General features: G+C 36.4%; 2 long non-coding RNA genes across 5 annotated transcripts; both read left to right on the top strand.

Annotated features, from left to right (window-relative positions):
* Window positions 1–1,937: 1,937 nt before the first annotated feature.
* LOC119256838 (uncharacterized) lies at window positions 1,938–9,310 on the top strand. 4 transcript variants are annotated; one of them, XR_008553886.1, is made up of 6 exons: window positions 1,938–2,089; window positions 2,293–2,321; window positions 3,565–3,703; window positions 6,577–6,655; window positions 8,144–8,311; window positions 8,444–9,310. It is a non-coding gene; the product is annotated as an uncharacterized LOC119256838 (long non-coding RNA). The 4 variants fall into 4 exon arrangements; XR_005127901.2 differs by lacking the exon at window positions 3,565–3,703; XR_008553887.1 differs by lacking the exon at window positions 6,577–6,655.
* A 5,283-nt stretch (window positions 9,311–14,593) lies between these two features.
* On the top strand, window positions 14,594–18,440 carry LOC119256837 (uncharacterized). Its single transcript, XR_005127900.2, has 3 exons — window positions 14,594–14,857; window positions 15,772–15,874; window positions 18,343–18,440. It is a non-coding gene; the product is annotated as an uncharacterized LOC119256837 (long non-coding RNA).
* The last annotated feature ends 862 nt before the right edge of the window (window positions 18,441–19,302 follow it).

Here is a 19,302-nt window from a genome sequence, read left to right as displayed (position 1 = left end):
GAAGTTGCGACGACCTAAGGGCAGAGTAGCAGCCATTTTCTCTGTTCGTAAATAAAACCAGCCATGTTAGTGGGGTATCGGGCACTTGGCTCATGCTCTTAGCCAGCTTGTTTTGGTCTCAGTGGGTCATTTGGGATTCTAGGTCGGCAGAATGGTTAGGATGCATTTAAGACTTTATCTCCCTCTTTTCTCCCTGAGTTGTACAATTCCCTTGTAAATAAACCTTTGTTAATCTTAATGTGTGTCTGCAGTTTAAGTCCCCTTTAATCGCGTAGGTGAGGACCCACAGTCAGGCAACCCGTTTTATATCGGAGTTGCCCTGTAACAGTTACACACACACATGTACACACACACATGCACACGTTATATCAAGAAATTATAGCTTCATTTTTGAAAGGTTCGGCGCGGTAAAGAAAAGGAGAGCCAGGCTACATTTCTCAAAGGGAGGGAAAGTTTATTGCGCCCCGGGCGGACCTCACAGACCCAAGGCGGGGGTCAGTGGAGTCGAGCACGTTGTTAGGGGGAAGCAGGGTTTTATAGGGCGAGGAGAGGTCAGGTGGGTAGTTGGGCTTGTATGGCAGGAAAAGTTTGTAGGGCAGGTAGAGGTTCTTTGTCTGAGATGAGACTCGTAGGGGGAGGGGGGAGGCTCATTGTCTGAGTCCTCCAGGCAGGTATCCTCATTCCTGCCCCCCAGGTGGGCTTCTGGGTAGGCTTTTGCATTCTGGCCTGCTGCATGGACCTTTCATACCAGCCTTTTGTTGATAGGAAAAGGGGCGATGGTTCTTTCTTTGGTTACTTCCTGCTGAAAAGGGGCGAAGATCAAGGGGGTGGCTCAGGCCTGGTTATGAGGGTCTTCTGCAGGGATGTGAGAATATGGGTGGAGAAGGAGTTGGTTAAAGGTGGTAGGAGACATTTCCCGAATGCGAGCCTGTATGAATTTTAGGAGGCAAGGAACGAAAAGAAAAAAAATAAGGTTATCATTAGTATTGGCCCCAAGAGTGGGAGGAGCCATGACACTATAGGATTTTGAAACCATGTCAGCGGAGAGTTGGAGTCCCCGGTTTCACTAGTAATAACATTCTTCCCTGAGGAACAGGCAGGTACCCCCTTTATTAGCTGTTAACAAGTCCAGAGCCCGCCGGTTTTGGAGAGTGACCTGTGCCGGTGAGGTGAGCTGTCTTTTTAATGATGTTGAAGACACATAGGTTTTTTCTAAGGAGGTATCAATTTGTTCATAAAATTCCTGGGCAGAAATCAGGCTGTGTCCCAGGGCCCCACCTGCCATACTTGCAGCTGCTATCGATGATGCCAGGCTGATTCCAACCATGATTGGAAGAAAGGCTGCCCACTTAGTCCAATGTGGTGAGAATAACTAACCTAGCTCAGATCGTCTGTACAGAGCTAACTGTGGGACCGCGAGGACTTGGATACGTGGGCCTGGAGTAGCAGAATTAATACACTGAGAGAGAGAGCCTCTGCATGGACCTTTCAATTTTCAACTATTTTACCAAAACCACCTAGAGTCCAAGTTAAGTTCTGATATAGTAGGATTTTCATTTGAGCCCAAACTAGGAATCAGGGTTTGGATATGGCTGATGAGCTTATGAGACAATAGCCCTTCCTGTAAACTATTAGCATGAATTGATGTGCAGGAGGGAATAAAGACTTGTTTGGCAAAACTACCCCTGGTGCCTCTCATGGAGACATAAGAGATTGAGCACAATAAAGGACTACATGCTGAGGTGTATAAATAGGAGCAAACAGTAATGTTTTCATAGGAGATAGAGTTGACTAGAAATACTCTCTGTGTAGGACAACTAAGTCTCCCATACAGCGCACTTTAGTGTGAAATCCGTATCCATGGGCAGCATGGTGATTTGTAACCTAGGGAGAACTTGTGAATGGAATCTTTATAGGAGAGGAGTGTTCTCCTGAGAGATTCCGGCATAAGGCAGAAGGGGAAGACTCTTACCTAAGAGTCTCACAAGCACTGCAACAGCCAGTAGATGAATAATGGGAACAAACTGATTAAGACCATATATGAGACCCACTGGGGGCTCCAGAAAAGACTGGGAACTTTGTAGTAGAGGTAGTGAGATATTTTTAGAGGGAGCTATAAACCTTTGTCACTTGAACATTAATATTTATACTCACAGACTGGTGTCATTTGGGAAAATGCAGATTATAGTCCTGTATTGAAACACAGGGAATTTTTTAAAAAGACAGCTATTTTGAACAAATACTTAGATTTTTCATTCAGAATATTCAAAATGATTTTTTCATTCACTTTAGACAATATCACTAGTGAAGACTGGACAAAGGTAAGCAAGTAATTTCCTTAATACATTTCCATTCTAAAGTTTCAGATTAAACAGTTCCACGTCTTAAAAAAAAATTCAAAATTACTTCCTTGTTATCTTCTTTCCCAAACTATTAATCCAAGATCAGATAATGATTTATTTGGCATTATTCTTTGTAATAAAAAAAAAAAATTTCATCAGTGTTAAATATAGTGATTGTAAAACTTGGAATGCTTTGTCTCAATTCAATATTCCTTTGCACCACCATTGCATTCTTCATATTTCCTAAATATTTCTATGTTCCCCTAATATTTTTATTTCAGAAAAATATAATTTTCTTGTCCGTAAGAGTTTGTGTGAAGAATGCAAAATTTGATAAAATTTATCACATTGATTTTGCTACAATCTCTATGCAGTTTGATTTATACTACATTATAGCACTGAATTTTCATTTCCTTTTTTTTTTACTGCTCTCCAATGTAACTTAATGTTTTTAGTTTAAGTAATATTGGTTTGTAATAGTGTATATTTTTCCTTTAAAATATAAATGCTGGGCCTCCCTGGTGGCACAAGGGGCTAGGGCGCAACCTATGAAGTTATCCTCAGCTATTGCAGCACAAGTTCGATCCCCAGGCAGGGAGCTACCCACATGGCGCAGCAGACCTCTCCTGACTCGCCTGCTGCTCCCCTCAGCAGAGTATTTCAGTCAATCTGACTGTTCTGTTCCCCACTCTGTCTCTGATGAATCCTCTCACCCCCCACACCTCTGGTCTGTACCCCAGTTCCTGTATGCATAAATAAACAAATCTTTAAAAAAACTCCAATCTTTATGTGTATATATATATATATATATGCATAATTTAAAAGCTAAAGGGAATCTTGGCAGTGATCATATCACTTACCTTGGCATATCTGAAAATTGGCTAGTTTACCGGGGATTATTGAATTCTAAAAATATAGGTAATAAACCCAAATTTATGAGATTAATATGTGGTATAAAAACCATGTAATTATGTGAGAAATGTAACTACAAATCAGATACATATTAATGTAGATCAATTATATTTTCACTTTTGTTCTTAAGAAGTCAGAAAGACCAGAAATTTTCAAAATGAATGTATAAATCAGAAGCAAATTACCCACAGGATTTACATTAATAATGTTAATAAAGATCTAATATATTGTATACCTACAAAAAAAATCTTCTCTTTTAAATTACAAATTTCCCACCCCCAACATATAAAACTACCCTTTTCTATTTTAGGTGTGTTCAGCATTTCAGGACAAGACATCTATTAGATCAAGTATGATTTCTGACAGCTAATTCACCCATTCATTCAATAAATATTTTTAGAGCATCTAATATACACCAAGAATTATGCTAAATGCTGTGGAATACAAAGGTAATTAAGCACTAGTCTTTGTTTCCAAAGAGAGCCCAGAAATATAAAGATAACACTATAAATTCAAGTGGTAAAAGCAATAATTTCTGTAGGAAAATATCAATATGAAAAGCTCAAGAAAGGCACCTAACCCAGCTTAGAAAAACTGGCTAGTAAGTTGAGACTTGTAAAATAAATTAGATTAACATTTAATCATGAAACACTAGTTCTAACCAGAGAAGCCCTCATAAGCAAGGGCATAAGAGAAAGAAAACAGCTATGTATGCAGTATTCACAGGGAAAAAGCCAGGTCCATCTTGTGGGAAGCAGAAGGGTAAATAAAAAGTAAAAAATGGCAAGTGACAAGTAAATTAAAATAATACCTGATGTGTCAAATTAAAGAACTTGAATTTGATCCCTTTTTTTGATATGTAGCTATTGGATTTTAAATTATGGAGAGTATATAGAATTAGAAGAGCAAGAGACGTGATACTATAATATTTATATTTGAGAAAGGTCACTCTGCTGGTCAGGTTGATAATAGGTTAGGGAGAGGCATTTTAAAGGCAGGTGGCCAGTTAGGACATGTGTAATAAATGATGATGAGGACTGAAAATGGAACAGTGGTAGTAAAAAATAAATGACATATTTGAGAAATATTGGAAAAAGTGCACTCCCAGAGATGCTGTTTTGATTGATCTATGATAGCATTTAAGCTCCCCAGGTGATCCTAATTACCATCTGAAGCTGAGAGCCGGATTAGTTAATTTAGCCATCACTGATAATTGCAGGAATATGAAACATGCAGAGGATGAGAGGTCAAGAATGATGGCCAATATTCTCATTCTAATGACTTGGTAAAAGACAGCCTCAAAAACTAGCACAGAGAATATCAAAGAACAATCTATTTAGTGGAAAGGGGGAATGAATTCACTTTTTTAAAAAAAGATTTATTTATTTATGCATACAAGAGCTGGGGCACAGGGAAGAGATGCGGGTTGTGAGAGGATTCACCAGAGACAGAGTGGGGAGCAGAACAGGCAGATCAACCGAAGTACACTGCTGAGGGGAGCAGCGGGTGAGTCAGGAGAGGTCAGCTGCACCATGGGTTGCTCCCTGGCCGGCCAGCAATTGAACTCCTGCTACAGAGGCTGCAGACAGCTTCATAGTACTGTACTTGTGCCACCAGGGAGGCCCGGAATTCACTTTTAAAAATTAAAAATTTGAGGTAACTGTGGAACAAGTAGAGAATATTTTAACTAGATGATTGGATATGTAAGATCATAGAATTGGGAACATTGAAAAGCAAGTAGAACCTGGAAATAATGAAATCATAAGGGGAGATACATGAAATAAAAAGAGCATGAACTGTAAGTTGAACCCTCAAAGTTGAACTCAGAGAAAAGCAGAGGAGAAAGAAATCACAAAAAGATAGAGGATAGAATAGAAGATCACATAGAAACCAGGAGAGTATAGTATTTCCGTGGAGTGGACAACAGTTTCAAATGCAGAACTGGGGTCAATTAAAAAAAAAAAAAGATTACAAAACATTCATTGAAGTTTTGGAGTTAGCTATTGAGAGATCATTTGTGACCTAAGCAGGAACAGTATCAACTGAAGAATGAATTACAAAGAATGGGAAATAAGGAAATGAGAAGTGGAGATTAGTCTTTTAAGAAATCTGTACAAGGATGGAGAAGAGAATTTAGTATTTATACTTACAGTTTCTGTTGATAAATGCAGAATCAAATGGGGGCGAGGGAGGGAAAAATTTTAGAATGGGAGAAATTTAAACATAAGTATATTTGTTAAGTGTTAAATTAGGAAGGAAAAAAAAAAGAGGGACACCCTGGTGGCACAGGGGATTGGACACAGCACTGTGAAACTGTCTGCACCCTCTGCAGCATGAGATTGATTCCTGGCTGGCCAGGGAGCTACCCATGTGGTGCAGTGGACCTCTCCTGGCTCACCCGCTCCCCTCAGTAGTGTATTTCAGTCAGTCTGCCTGTTCTGCTCCCTGCTCTGTCTCTGGTGAATCCTCTCACCCTCCCACACCTCAGGCCTGTCCCAACAATTGTGTGCATAGATAAATATTTGGGAAAAAAAAGAATAAAAAAAGAATAAAAAGCATCTCCTATGAGAACGGGAGAAAGGAGACCCCTGAGAATAAAAAAGAACTGGAGACATGGAAATACATGGATAATAATGCTTATTAAAGTATGTGTGTGCTATACAGAAATCTATTATAAATAAATGTTTACAAAGTGAAAGAGGTTGAGGGTAGTCATGTTTGATAGCTTGCTTCATCTACCAGATGAAGTAGTAGAGAAAAGTATCTTCTCAAATGGGAACATGAAGATAATGATAAAAAATTTGTGTTGAAGGAAAAAAAGGCTAAGAAAAAAACTGAAAATCTATTCTCAGGGCATAATGGAGATTGGAGATCATGAATCAGTCCTGACTCCAGCCAGGAAGGGTTGATAAATTTCTCCAGCAGGGCACTAGGGAAGGAAAGACTATAGCTTGGAAATAGGTTTGTGATCCGATTGAACCAAAGTTGCAGGAATAAACAGATGAAAGAAATCAAGGTTTTTGAGAGAGTATTTCATATGATCAACTGTGAGGCACAACATGAGCCAGGAAGGAAGAAATAGTATGTACAAAAGACAAGAGAGATGTCTTTTTTAACATGGATTGTTAAGATGCTTCAGCCCACCAGGAAATTCATGTAATAAAAATCCACCCCCCCAAAGAAATTATTCCAGATGGTTATGGATGTGTACATATGCTTATATAAAATTTACACTTATATATAGCTTTTTATATCATTAAGTATACTTTAATGTAGAATATATAGGTAATTAGATATATTTAAATACTGTTTTCTTTTGCAGCAAATTTTCCAGTAGCCAAAGTGAAATAGGAAATAAGGCATTTTCTCATATTAATAAAGCATTGATTTAAATGTTCAAGGTAACATTTTATTTTACAAAATAATGAAACAGTAAATAAATAGAATGATTACATTCATTATAGTATTTGTAAATGTATGTGTTGTTCCATATTACAAAAGAAGTAAAAAAAAAAAAATCCAAGAGATTGATTGGCTTTTTATCCATTTGTATATTCTTACCTCTAATTTTGTGTGTGCCCATCCTTGGCAGTCATAATCTAGAAAAGAAAGTGAACTTATAAGACACAGACACACCAAGGGCAACTTTCTGGGCTACATATACTTGACAATATATTACTGTAGTTTTTAATCTATGACAAAGGTTATATATTGGCTGGCAGGCTGTACATGCTGCATGTTCAAGACTCACAGTCATAATCAAAGCATCAACTGAAAAAAATAACCAACAACATTAAGTCCCCCAAAACTCTTGTTTCTATAACTGTGAGCATCTCCCAATACACATTTTATCAGATTTTTGCCATTTTTAAACTAGACTGCCTATGTTTTCCTCCAGGACTGGACCTCTGTATGACAGGGATCATTTGGTAGTTTTCAGTGGTTTACACCTTTAGCACCCCTTTCTCACACATAGATATACATTTACATTTGTGTGTGTATACACGCACACATATACTCACGTGCTTTCCATTGTGTGACCCTGACCAAGTCTGCTTTACTTAACCGGTCTCAAGTTTCTAGGACTCTGTTGTCTAACTCTCTGTATTCTTTAAAGTCAGATCCTACTCACATTGTGTTCAAGTTTTCTATACACACTTCTTTCTCTTCTTTCTTTCCCTCTTCCTCCATACTTCAATTGCCAACTAGAATAAAAGATGACATATTTTCTTATCTGCACAGGCACATGAGGTCAATGAGCTATCTTCCCAAATAGTTCTATTTTACTCTAGGCTAATAGCATATTTTATTGGGTTGGATTTTGTGACGTGTCATCTTAGGGTGGGTTGACGGCCTTGATTATACGCACCACAGTCGCCCCCTCCACCTCATCAAACAGATCCCCAGCAGGAAGTCACTTGGTCCATTTATATACATTCTTTTTTTTATTCTGTCACAACTGGCTTTGTTTTAGCTGTCTACAAGGAGAATGTATTTTCTATATTAATCAAGAAAGCTTCATATTTCTATTTAATCTTTGGGATTAGTGAAAAAAAAACAGATGTATGTTTTAAATATAATTTCATTACCACCAAACATGACAGAGAGAGGCAAAGACTCAGTCCAGAGACACTGCAGCATGTATTTTCCATTGTAATGAAAAGAAATATTCACATGAATAATACTTACCTATGAAATAAAGAGCAAAATCTGTCTTACAAGCTACATAGTTGCATCTGAAGGTAAAAAAAAAATGAATATGAAAGGTGGCATTTTGGGAGGCATCCTCAGAGAAGAGACTGAAGTGATAGATATAATCGATTCCCTACTCTTCCCCTATGTCTGCTTTCTGAATGACCTTTTTTCAATTTTCCATTTTATTTTCACAGGTCATGAGAAGATTGCTGAGGAGGCAGTCAAAATTGTGAACATTGATTTTTTTAAAATGTACATAAAAAGATAAATGAGGGGATTGTTTGAGTTGAATGTCAACGAGAAAGAGAGAGAGAGAGAGAGAGAGAGAGAGAGCGCTCGGGTGCTAACTACTACCTGCTTAAGTTAGTAAATTTTATAAGGAAGCATTGACAAACATGTTAATTTTGCTTATATTCATGTTCAATTTTGGGGGGTAAAAAAACCACTTCAGTTTTTCCTAATTGTTAAATCTCATTTCTGTCTTTTCTCCCCAGGTATAACTCAATCTACTAAAAAGAAAGAAAGAAGCAAAAAAGAGAAACACTTCATATCGTACCAGTCTCTTCTTTTTTTTCCATGTTCTTCCTTACTTGGTTTTTAAAGCTTTAAGCCATTTTACTGTGCATCAATGTAGATAAAGAATAGCCAGAGAGTCTTTGCTTTGGGTCAGGTGCAGGGTAATTCTTGCATGAAATTAGCTATTTCTTGGCAGAGCTAAAAATAACAAACTGTCTGAGATGCTGCCATGGCTCATCCAGCTTTCAAGCAAGCTTTTCTAATTTCTGACATGGAGATCTGATCTTCTGTTCATGGCTATAACGCACCTGAAGAAAGCATTTCCTGTGGATATTGACAGAAAGATATCACGACTTTCAGAGTCTAGTATTTCAGGAAATAAATGTCATTATGGACTCAAGATTACATATGCAAATTCAGCCCTATACATGGCAGAAAAGGAACATGATTACATTTATTATGTAGAGCTGACCATTCACACTGTGAATTGGGTGCTCCTAGTACATGGTGTAGACATGTAGTTACTATAAAAGTAAGAAAGAAATGGGTGCTTGACTTCAGCAAGAGAGGTAAGGTAATGCCTGATGGGGAAAGTTAAGCTAGACCTTCAGGAATGTTGAAGGAAGAAAATACATGTTGAAGGAATAAAATAGATGTTTGGAGATGGGATTACAGGTTGTGGGGGGCATGCACATAGGAAGCATACAAAGGCCATATGTCCAGTGAAAGAAAGATATAAACTCCTATAAAATTAAGTACAAAAAATATAGTTCTCAAATATAAATCCTGTTGTATATATATTGTCTCATTACAGAGTATAGTTGGACTTGGTCATTTTACAGTCTCTAAATTTTTTTTTTTTTTTTTTTTTTTTTTTATAGAGCATGCTTTATTTATTTGTTTGCTGTTTGTTTGTTTGTTTTGTTTATACATGCACTGGGTACAGTCAGAAGCGCGGAGGGTGAGAGAATTCACCAGAGCAAGCGGGGAGCAGAGCAGGAAGGACCGAAGGACACTGCTGAGGGAGCAGCGGGCGCAGGAGATTCATGTGGGACCCTCCTCCGGTGGCCGGGAGCAGCCGGGGATCGAACACCGCACCGCAGAGCCGCGCGCAGCTTCGCAACCCAGCGCTCAACCGCTGCGCCACCGGGAGGCCCCTACAGTCTCTAAATTTAAGGCACACCTCTGTACCATTAATTGTGGTCTATCAGCTCATTTATTTATTTCATCTCAATATATTTTAACCAAATGGTACTCAGCTATTTTCATCTATCTTGTTGATTGCAAAAAGTTATTAACTGTAACTTTTCACCATCAATCAGTTAAAATATGCATACACATACACACACCCCTAAACTCTATTTATAGATTAGATCATTTGCCACACAGCAGGCCCAAATCCAAGAAAGTTTTTAAGTATACTATAAAGGACCTCTTCATCAGGATCAAGGAAGAAGCTTCAAACCCACTCCAGATAATTTTTCTTTCTGGTTAAATTCAACATTTATATAACACAAGATATCAGATGACATTTAGCTAATGCCTAAAAAAGGTAAGCCTATTAGGAATGCCTCTATATTTTTCTTGCATGTTATCAAAGGTTAAGCTTTAATGAGGAATAGAAATTCAAGAGAAGAAAAAAATTTATAATAACCTTATATATCACATGTAATTTAAAGGATATACTTAAACAAGGATTTGAGGAGAATATACTTATTCTGCATATCTTAGGTGTGTGTATTTTTTGAAATAAATAGCAGCTTTTAATATGCAGTATTTAACTAGCTAAGAAAAGTTATCCCTGGAAACAAAAATGTTTCTTGAAGTCTGAGATGGAATGGATGGAATTTCAAAAGGACGTTAATATATCTGTTTCATAAGGTCTGCATTAAAAATAGAAAAAGAGGCAAGCATAGTCATTAAAGACAATGTATAAAAATAAGTATTTAATAAATACTAGCTTAATCTAAATCACACAAAAAAGGAAGGATACTGAGACTGAAAGGAACTGCTTCAAATCAGTGTAAATTTCATTAATTAATATTCCAAAATATAAAAAAAAAACAAAGAAAGATCAGTTTAGAACAGGAAAGGTTGTAAATAGAACTGCACTTAAAATTTTTTGGTGAACAGGAAAGGCACAGCAAGTAGAAGAAATGAGCTATGCAATGATTACAGTTAACTATAGCCACTGCTGGTTCTTGGGGATCAATAGAAACCACCCTGTTCATGGCCAGAAACCAGAATTTTAATTTCTTATGTAAATAAGTTAGAAGTATAGAGATTATGATAGGTAAAATAGGAATATTTATAGACCTTAAGGATGGACACTTGCAAATAAAGTTTCCGTATGGCGCTAAAAATTCCTCACATCTGTCCTTAAGATAGTTCCCTCTGAAAACCAAAAAGGAAATTATAAGTTCAGAAAGAAGAAAAGTGACACCAAGATGATGGCCATTATATTCACAGCTAGATGTAGAATTCAGATTTTCCATTCTTTTTTTTTTTTAAAGATCTATTTATTTATTTATACAAGCACAGCGTACAGTCAGAAGTGCAGGAGGGTGAGAGAATTCACCAGAGTCAGAGCGGGGAACAGAACAGGCAGACTGACAAAATACACTGCTGAGGGGAGCAGCGGCCGTCAGGAGAGGTCTGCGGGCCATGTGGGACCCTCACCCATGGCTGGGGATCAAACTGGCACTGCAGAGGCTGTGGACAGCTTCGCAACCCAGCACTCAACCGCTGCGCCACTGGGGAGGCCCCAGATTTTCCATTCTTATCCCAATAAAATTAGGGGTAGTGAAAATCCTATTCCATCCCCTACACAGCAGAAGACTTGTACTTTTAATTATCTCACTCTCAATATGTATCAACTAGGTTTACAGTAGCAGAATATTTAGAACAACTAAGTATAGTTACACTGATTATATCAAGTCATATCACTTTAACTGAATCTTTCACCAGTCTTAAGTCTGGTGAATTGGTCCTCACTATAAGTGAGGTGGACTTCAAGAGGTTTTAAGGGCAAGAGAGAAGGTAAATGTGATGGTAAACTTTAAAAACTAATGAGGGGGCCTCCCTCCCTTGTGGCTCAAGGGGTTGAGATGCAACCTGTGAAGCTGTCCACAGACCCTGTAGCAGGGGTTCAATGCCCAGCTGGCCAGGGAGGTGACCCACATGGCACAGCAGACCTCTCCTGACTCACCCGCTGCTCCCCTCAGCAGTGTGCTTCGGTCAATCTGCCTGTTCTGTTCCCCACTCTGTCTCTGGTGAATCCTCTCAATCCCCATACTTCTGTCCTGTACCCCAGCTCCTGTATGCATAAATAAATAAATCTTTTAAAAAAATTAAAAAACTAATGAGAAAGCCAAATGAAACCATTAGGAGAACATCACATCAAAATATTTGTCCATCTATCAAACTATGAAAACAAATGGGGGTGGGTGTGGGAAGAGAGTGGTGTTACATTTTAAGTAAAGCAAATTATTCCTTTCTCAAAGTTTTAATAGATCAAAAATTTTGTTGAAACTATTATTATCACATAACTAAGTCCTTTAAAGTGATAATAGGAAGAACAGGTTTTGAAATTCCTTGTCTGTGTTAAATAGCTACACTGATTGCTTAATTTTAAATCAAGTTATGTTATTATCATTAGACACTGACATTTCAATATTAATGAATATTTATTATCTTTTATGTACAAAAGGAGATATGTCAGTATAGAAAATAAATTAAAAAAAAGGATTGTAATTGTACAATAAGGGTTTGTGAATGATGCTTAGTATTCAGGTCCAGCTGGGTTTCCAGTGGCTCAAACCTCCATCTTGTTGGCTCTGCAATAGGTCCAATTAGTAAGCAAGTTCTTCTCATGTGATAGCAAGCTAGCCACTAGCAGTTCTAAGCTTTCCTCATTCTCACAGCTTATTCTTCCTGTGAAAAGTGTCTCTTCTATAGTTTAGGAAACACCCAGGACAGACTTTGATAAGCTTGGCTTGATCATTAATCCATTCCTAAAACAGTTACTGCAGCTAGAAAATTGAAGCATTGATGAGGAGAACCTGCAAGCACTGCAGGTGTGTTTTACCTGAGGTGATTGTGAAAGGTATGCTTTCAATGCTTCTAGAAGAGTGTGTCTCTTATGAAAATGATTCAATCTAAAATCTGAAGGTGAGGTAGTGTATTGAAATAGAAAAGAGGATTGGGAAGTGAGAGAAAAAGGGGGGGGGAGGGAGGAGAGGGAAGGAGAGAGAGAGAGAGAGAGGGAGAGAGAAAGAGAGAGAGAGAGAGATGCAGGATACATGATCCAAGACAAGATAGGCAAGAAAAAGTTAAACCAAGCAGTTCTTTGTACTTTAACGTTAAAGGGTCTTTACCCTAAGAACAAGCAGATTCTATGGATTTTATAGATGAAACAGGAAATTCTTACACATGAAAGTACTGTAATCAGAGGATGAGGTGGTACCACATAATGTGGTGGTAAGGGTCAGTAGAGAAATGAGCATGTTCAAGAAATATTTTGGAGGCAAAATTATTGTTCATTGGGAATTGTGCATTAGGGATGGGCCAAGGTGACTTTCACATTTTTGTTTCACCTAATAGACTGGATGACATGGGGATCAGTGAAAATGGCTCACATAGGAGGAAACCATGAATTGAGTTTCAGAAATATGCAGTTTAAGGAACCAAGATTTCCAAATAGATATATCCATAGCTTCTAAAAGTGAAGAATAAATGCTCCTGAGGTAGGTGAAAAATGGAGGGGAAGACTTGAAAGTTACTGGCAGGGACGCAATAACTGAAGCTATCAGAGTAGATGAAATCCTGAAATAGAAAACAGGATGAGGTGAGGAGGACCAAGACAGAAATATCCACATGAGAAAACAGAAGAAAGACTTCCCTGGAAGGTGGCGGGGAAGGAATAATCACAGTGATAGAGGTAGACTCTGAATAATGAAACAGTGCAGACTTTCAAGGGGGCATAATTACCCACACTGTTCATGTGTAATCCCTGTTATTTATTTAATGATATGAATGGCATCAAGATGTGCAAACATTGCCTTTGATTGTTTTCTAGATACTCTTTCCCCACCATTCCAACACACACACACACACACACACACACACACACACACACACACGCATGTGTGCCTCTCCAGCTAGCCAAGTCTGAGTATACGCCCGTGAACATTTCTCTTTATATTCTCAGCAATAGCTCTGCATTGAGACCAACAGAGTCTTGCTCTATTCTGTTGAGAGCAAAACAAAATTTTAGAAGTGAAAAATTATTTGTAGCATTAATTATCAAGAAACCAAATCAATCATTGGTCTGGGCTTAACTTTTTCAGATATTGCTGCAGAAGGCCAGTTTAACTCAACAATGAACAGTATCAGTGAGTAACAAAAAAGTTATGGACTTACATGAAGACTATAAAAGGATATTTTCTGTATTGTTCTTGCCCTTGGAAAGCGCCTTCCTTCCTTTCCTGTTTTGTTGCTGCCGTAGGATGTCAGTGCAGATTTACTGTCATTGTTGTCATTTGGCCAATGAATATCATGAAATGTAGGCACTTAACCTTGTGCAAGTCCATGAGCAGGCAGTCTGAAGTCTGACTCCTGTGAGAAGGTTATCAGATTGGCTGGAGGTTCCTGGAATACAAATGTGACAGTGAGGTTTGTCTTCCCTCTCCCCCAACCTGAGTGAAATATACCCTTCAGAATTGCTTCACATCTCATTCAAAGTTATGACATTTAGGAAATAACAATCTGTCTTCTCGCAAATTTTTAAAACAAGTTTATAGATTTAGGTAGTCATCTGAAATTCCACAAGAACTTCCTTAAATCTATGACCTATTTTCGCAGGAAATAAGCTGAGAGCAAGGTTTCTCAGCCTCAGTATTCCAGATATTTTGGACCAGATTATTGTTGTTGAGGTTTGTACTCTGCTTTTTAGAATATTTAGCTGAGTCTCTGACTTCTGTAATCTAGATAGAGGATATTTTCTAGTAAGACTTCTATATTTTATTATTTACTCGATTACTACTATTTTATATTATTTATGGTTCAAGGAAAAATATAAAGCAATATATAGAAATGACCAATGTAATAACCAGAGAATTTTAGAGAGTTTTTATTTTATTCATTTGCTTAATGAATTAACACGTGATAAATCACTGGGGGCTCAGTAGGGAAAGGCAGGTACCCCTCCTGGAGAGGTGCCATCATATGTCACTTACTCTTTCTGTCTTTCCTACTCTTTCTGATGGTTTCTATCTCTCCTCCCTCTGAGACTCCAGTCCTCATGTCACCAGCTCCCTTCTAGATACAGCTGCTCCTTCCTGATGCATATCAACACTTAGTGTCCCTAGAGGAAGCAGTGACTCAAGGATCCTGTAAGTCTGCTGTCTTCTTAGTAAAACTCTTCTATATTTTATAACTGATTTTATCTTCCATTTTAAATATTCTTTCTATGTAAAACATAAAAGTATGAAGATTTTTTTATTAAAGAGATATTCGCTATTTTATCTTCAGACTCTCTTATAGTTTACATAGTTCATTGAGCCAAGCCATATGTGTATACACAAAAGACACTCCTCAATTTCATTAATAAAGCACATATAGTATAAAAAATTTATTTGACTGAAATGAGAATATGAAAATGCAAAGTTTAAATGCTTTCTTTAAAGAATCTCAGTTATGAAAATCATGGTGATAAAGCTATAAACCAACCAACACATGAAAATCTTTCTTTTCAAGTCTTTTCTAAACAAAATTTAAATCCACTGAAGGACTTTCTCTGGAGTAAACCTATGCAGGCATGGAAGTGTCTGAAAATAAAATAATTCTACTCTTGCACCATTTCAAAACCTACTTTGAAGAGGTTTTAATATGTGGCAAAAAATGTTTATATAAAACTGGAATAAGTAACAAAATTTTACGATATTCAACTTATTTTAAAATTTATTATTTTTTCTCACTTAGGTAAAGGCAATTTATGAGATTAAAATCATTATGTAAATTGATGATCAGTAAAATGTTGAGAAAAGACCTTATTTTAGTCACAGCTGATTTTAATGGACTATCTCACTCCTTAATAACATCAGTGACAATTGTTACTACTGTTGTTACTTTGGTATTTGAAAGAATTTTATAATTGCTGTGTTTAGATTAATGGACATTTGGAGGTTATGTTGTAGCACACACATTTGCCTTGGGTATGAGAGGTAATGTCACTTACTAGTTTGCAACTATTGAAATTTAATGGATATCATACACTATGCAAAATACTGTGCTTGTGTTTTCTCAGATCATTCTTTAATTCTTACAATATCCCATGAAGTTTATGCTGTTATCCTGATTAAAATACATGATGTTAAGAAAATTAAGTCGACTGCTCAATTACATGCCTAGTAAGTAGTAGAACTAGGATTCAAACCCAGGCCGTTTTGATTCCCGAGCCTGTGCCTCCACCTCTCTCATAAAATTGCATAAAACCCTTCCCAGACTGGGCTTTCCTGACCTAAGACTGTTAGAACATATAATACTAACAATATTGACAAGAAACAGAAAACTTTACCCCTACATTGAACCTGGAAATAGTGGCTCAGATAAATGAGTCTGTTTATAAGTAAATGTCATCCTCTGAAGATATAAACTGAGGTTTGTCTAAATTGAGAGCCCATACTGTTTTTAAATATACCAGTCCAACTGGAATTTCAGCAACTATGGAAATGATCTCTCTTGGCTGTTCAACAAAATAGCCACTAGCCATATGTAGATATTAAACACTTGAAAGGTGGCTAATGCTACTGAGGATTTATGTCTTAAATTTTACCTAATTTTAAGCAATTTAAATTTAAATGCTACATGTGACTAATTGTTACCATACTGAACAGTACAACCATGATTGAACTCTATTATCCTAACCTTTTAAGGAATATATAAAGAGAACCTTAAATTAACTTAATTACAAAGGAACTCAATTTTAAATAAATTCAATTATTCCTCATTAGTTAATCCTTTAACTCAATAAAACTGAAATTTCCAAGTAAAGTAACTCAACCATATCTAATGTAAGACTCAAATTTTTTTCTTCTCAATTTTTGCTCTAAGTTCACTTTTTTCCTGGTTCCTTTATTTCTATTTCCCTTTACTTCCTTTCAAATTGTGTAAAAGTAAAAAGGAGAATTTGACCATTTAAAATCATGTTTGAAAAATACTTTACCATGCAACCTTGACCGTCTCTAGTCTCTCCTTTTATTTTTCTACATCTAGAAATTGTGAACTTAGTCTCTAGTCTTTCTGCAGTAAATCTGTTTTGTATTTTACTGGTCATGTCATGTCTTTCACAGATGGGTAAATTCCAATTCAGAGAAATAGGAGTCAAAGATGAGGCAGTAAAGTCAAAAGGGGATTGAGTCTAATGTTACAGTTACTAGTCTGGACAAAGAACCCAAGGCAAGAAGCTTTTGGTTTTTCATTCTTTCGGTAACATGGGAAAACAACCCAGACATATGAAATTAAATATTTCCCTGGGCTAAGGTCTGCGATGAAAGTTACTGGCAGGCCAACTGCCTCAGTACCAGCTCAAGCTGCCTAGCTCAGGGGGCAGACTTGTCCCCTACTGCTCTCAAAAATGTTACAGGAGCTGAAACTCCATCACGATGTTATGTCTTAGAACTTGTCTGAAAACCTGGTAGGATAATATAGGGACTCTGAGAACCAGCAAATAAGATAACTTTAGTTTGTAGAATTGGTATTAATGTGCCCTATATAACTTCATTCGCTTGTCTGACTCCAGAATTAGACTCAGAACCCTAAGGCCAAGAATCACCAGATGGTGGAAAGTCACCTATACTAGCCTCAGACTATGCAGAAGAAACTAATTTCTATGACTTTAAGAAACTAAAATCTGGGAGTTAATTTGTTATTTGTTAGTTGATTATCAAAATGTTTTCTAAAAGTGATTTAATAAAATTCATGTTTACTATATAAGCTAAATGTAAAACCCTGATTTTCCTATGGATGGGTTATAATCTGATATTTGTGTATTTTCTAAGTAAATCTCAAAGATAAATTTTAACATCATTACATTTCTTTTATGTGTTTTAAAAACATTAAATTCTATGATGTTCCCTTTTAAGCCCAATTAATTTTTGCTGGGTTAGAATTTAATTACTGAAGGCAAGAATGTATTACAGAACTTATTATTATTCAAGATCCATATTTTTTTTTGCAAATGAATGGTCATTATGGAAATTTACAATTTAAAAACTAATTAAAAGGAAGGAGTTTCTAGTAAATGATGTAGTAATTTTGCTGGTGAGCAAAATTCTGTTAATATGTCAGACCATCTTTCAGTTGACATTTGCTTGAATTATATTATCTGAGACTTTAGTTATGATCACAGCCAATAACTGTATCTTTTATATAAATATTTAGAATTTTATTTTACAGTTTCTTTGGCCTTTTGGTCTTTGAATTCTTAAAAGTAAAATGGGCACAATGTAATAAATAAAATGGGCACAATGTAGTACCACCAAAAATCTTAGACCTTACCATCTAAGAGTAGAGAAATATTTATTCTGATTGTTTTACGATATATTTAGATCCTTAAAGGCAAAGGAGAATCTCTACCTATCAATCAATTAATCAATCAATCATTTATCAACATAGACATATAAATATGTCCACTAATACAGTATTTGGTTTTCTATCTGCCCCCATTTAGAGTGTTGGTATAGAACTTTTTTTGTTTATTTGCTTGATTAAGGCCCACTTAGAAATTTTCTCACTTTTAATAATGAGCTCTGGACTCTTACGTGACATTAGCAGTTTGTCTGTTTGTGTAATACATTTGTGTCTATATATTCAACAGTGTGCATTTTTATATGGAAAAGGATAAATGGGAACACTTATTCAGCATGTTTAGGTGCCCTATCCTCTTGGAAATACTTGTTACAGAGAAATGAAGAAATACAGGTATCTACCAGCAAGTATCTTAAAGCTGTAAACTTTTAGGGGGGCAAAAAAAATTAGTGTTCCTCTTAAGGTTATGTTTGGTATCATCAACATTTCTATTTATATGATGTCTGTCTGCCCTATTTTGTTGAAAAAGTTGGCAATTAAGTTGTGTTTACTCCAATAGATTTACAACCTGTCCAGTTGATTTGAGAATAACATTATTTTACTCACCAAGTTAGTCTGTGCAAGAAAGGGAACTCTCTTTATAAATGATTAAGGCAGCACATGCTTATTAAATTAAAATTTGGAAAATACTAAGCACTATTAAAAATGTCAGCCATAATTCTTCCTCCAAACATATTCCATTTATATTTTGAGATATTTCCTTTTTATGTCATCACACATATATTTTAATTGTGGAATCATTTTCACTAGTATTTGAATCATTTACACATTTGTTCATCATTGTTGTTCAGTTAATATATCATGCTTTTTCATTAAAGTTATACTTAAAAAAACATAATACACACATACACACATGGCACTTGGGATTATATATTCTTTAAATATAATTTTGCCATCTTGCATGCTTTCAAACAATCTGGGATGAAGTGCATTTATATTCTTTCTCCAACTGTTCTTTGTAACACATTTCCTCTCAAAAATTACCCCTTTCTCCTGTTCAGAATCTATCTTATTCCATCACTGCTTATCATATTGCCATAAATGGACACATTTATACAAGGTTTACTCATGATTATGTGTCAGACTAACTTCTAAGGCAAAAATACTTTTGGAGAAAATATCCATATGCCACATATCTATTTCTCTCTGTTTGTTCACATATCCCCCTATAGGATTGTTCTTTCTCCTT

Source organism: Talpa occidentalis, unplaced genomic scaffold (assembly GCF_014898055.3).
Source record: "Talpa occidentalis isolate TD23 unplaced genomic scaffold, MPIMG_talOcc4v2.1 talOcc4.4, whole genome shotgun sequence".
Taxonomy (NCBI): Eukaryota; Metazoa; Chordata; class Mammalia; order Eulipotyphla; family Talpidae; genus Talpa; species Talpa occidentalis.
This window is presented reverse-complemented; position numbering and strand designations above follow the sequence as displayed.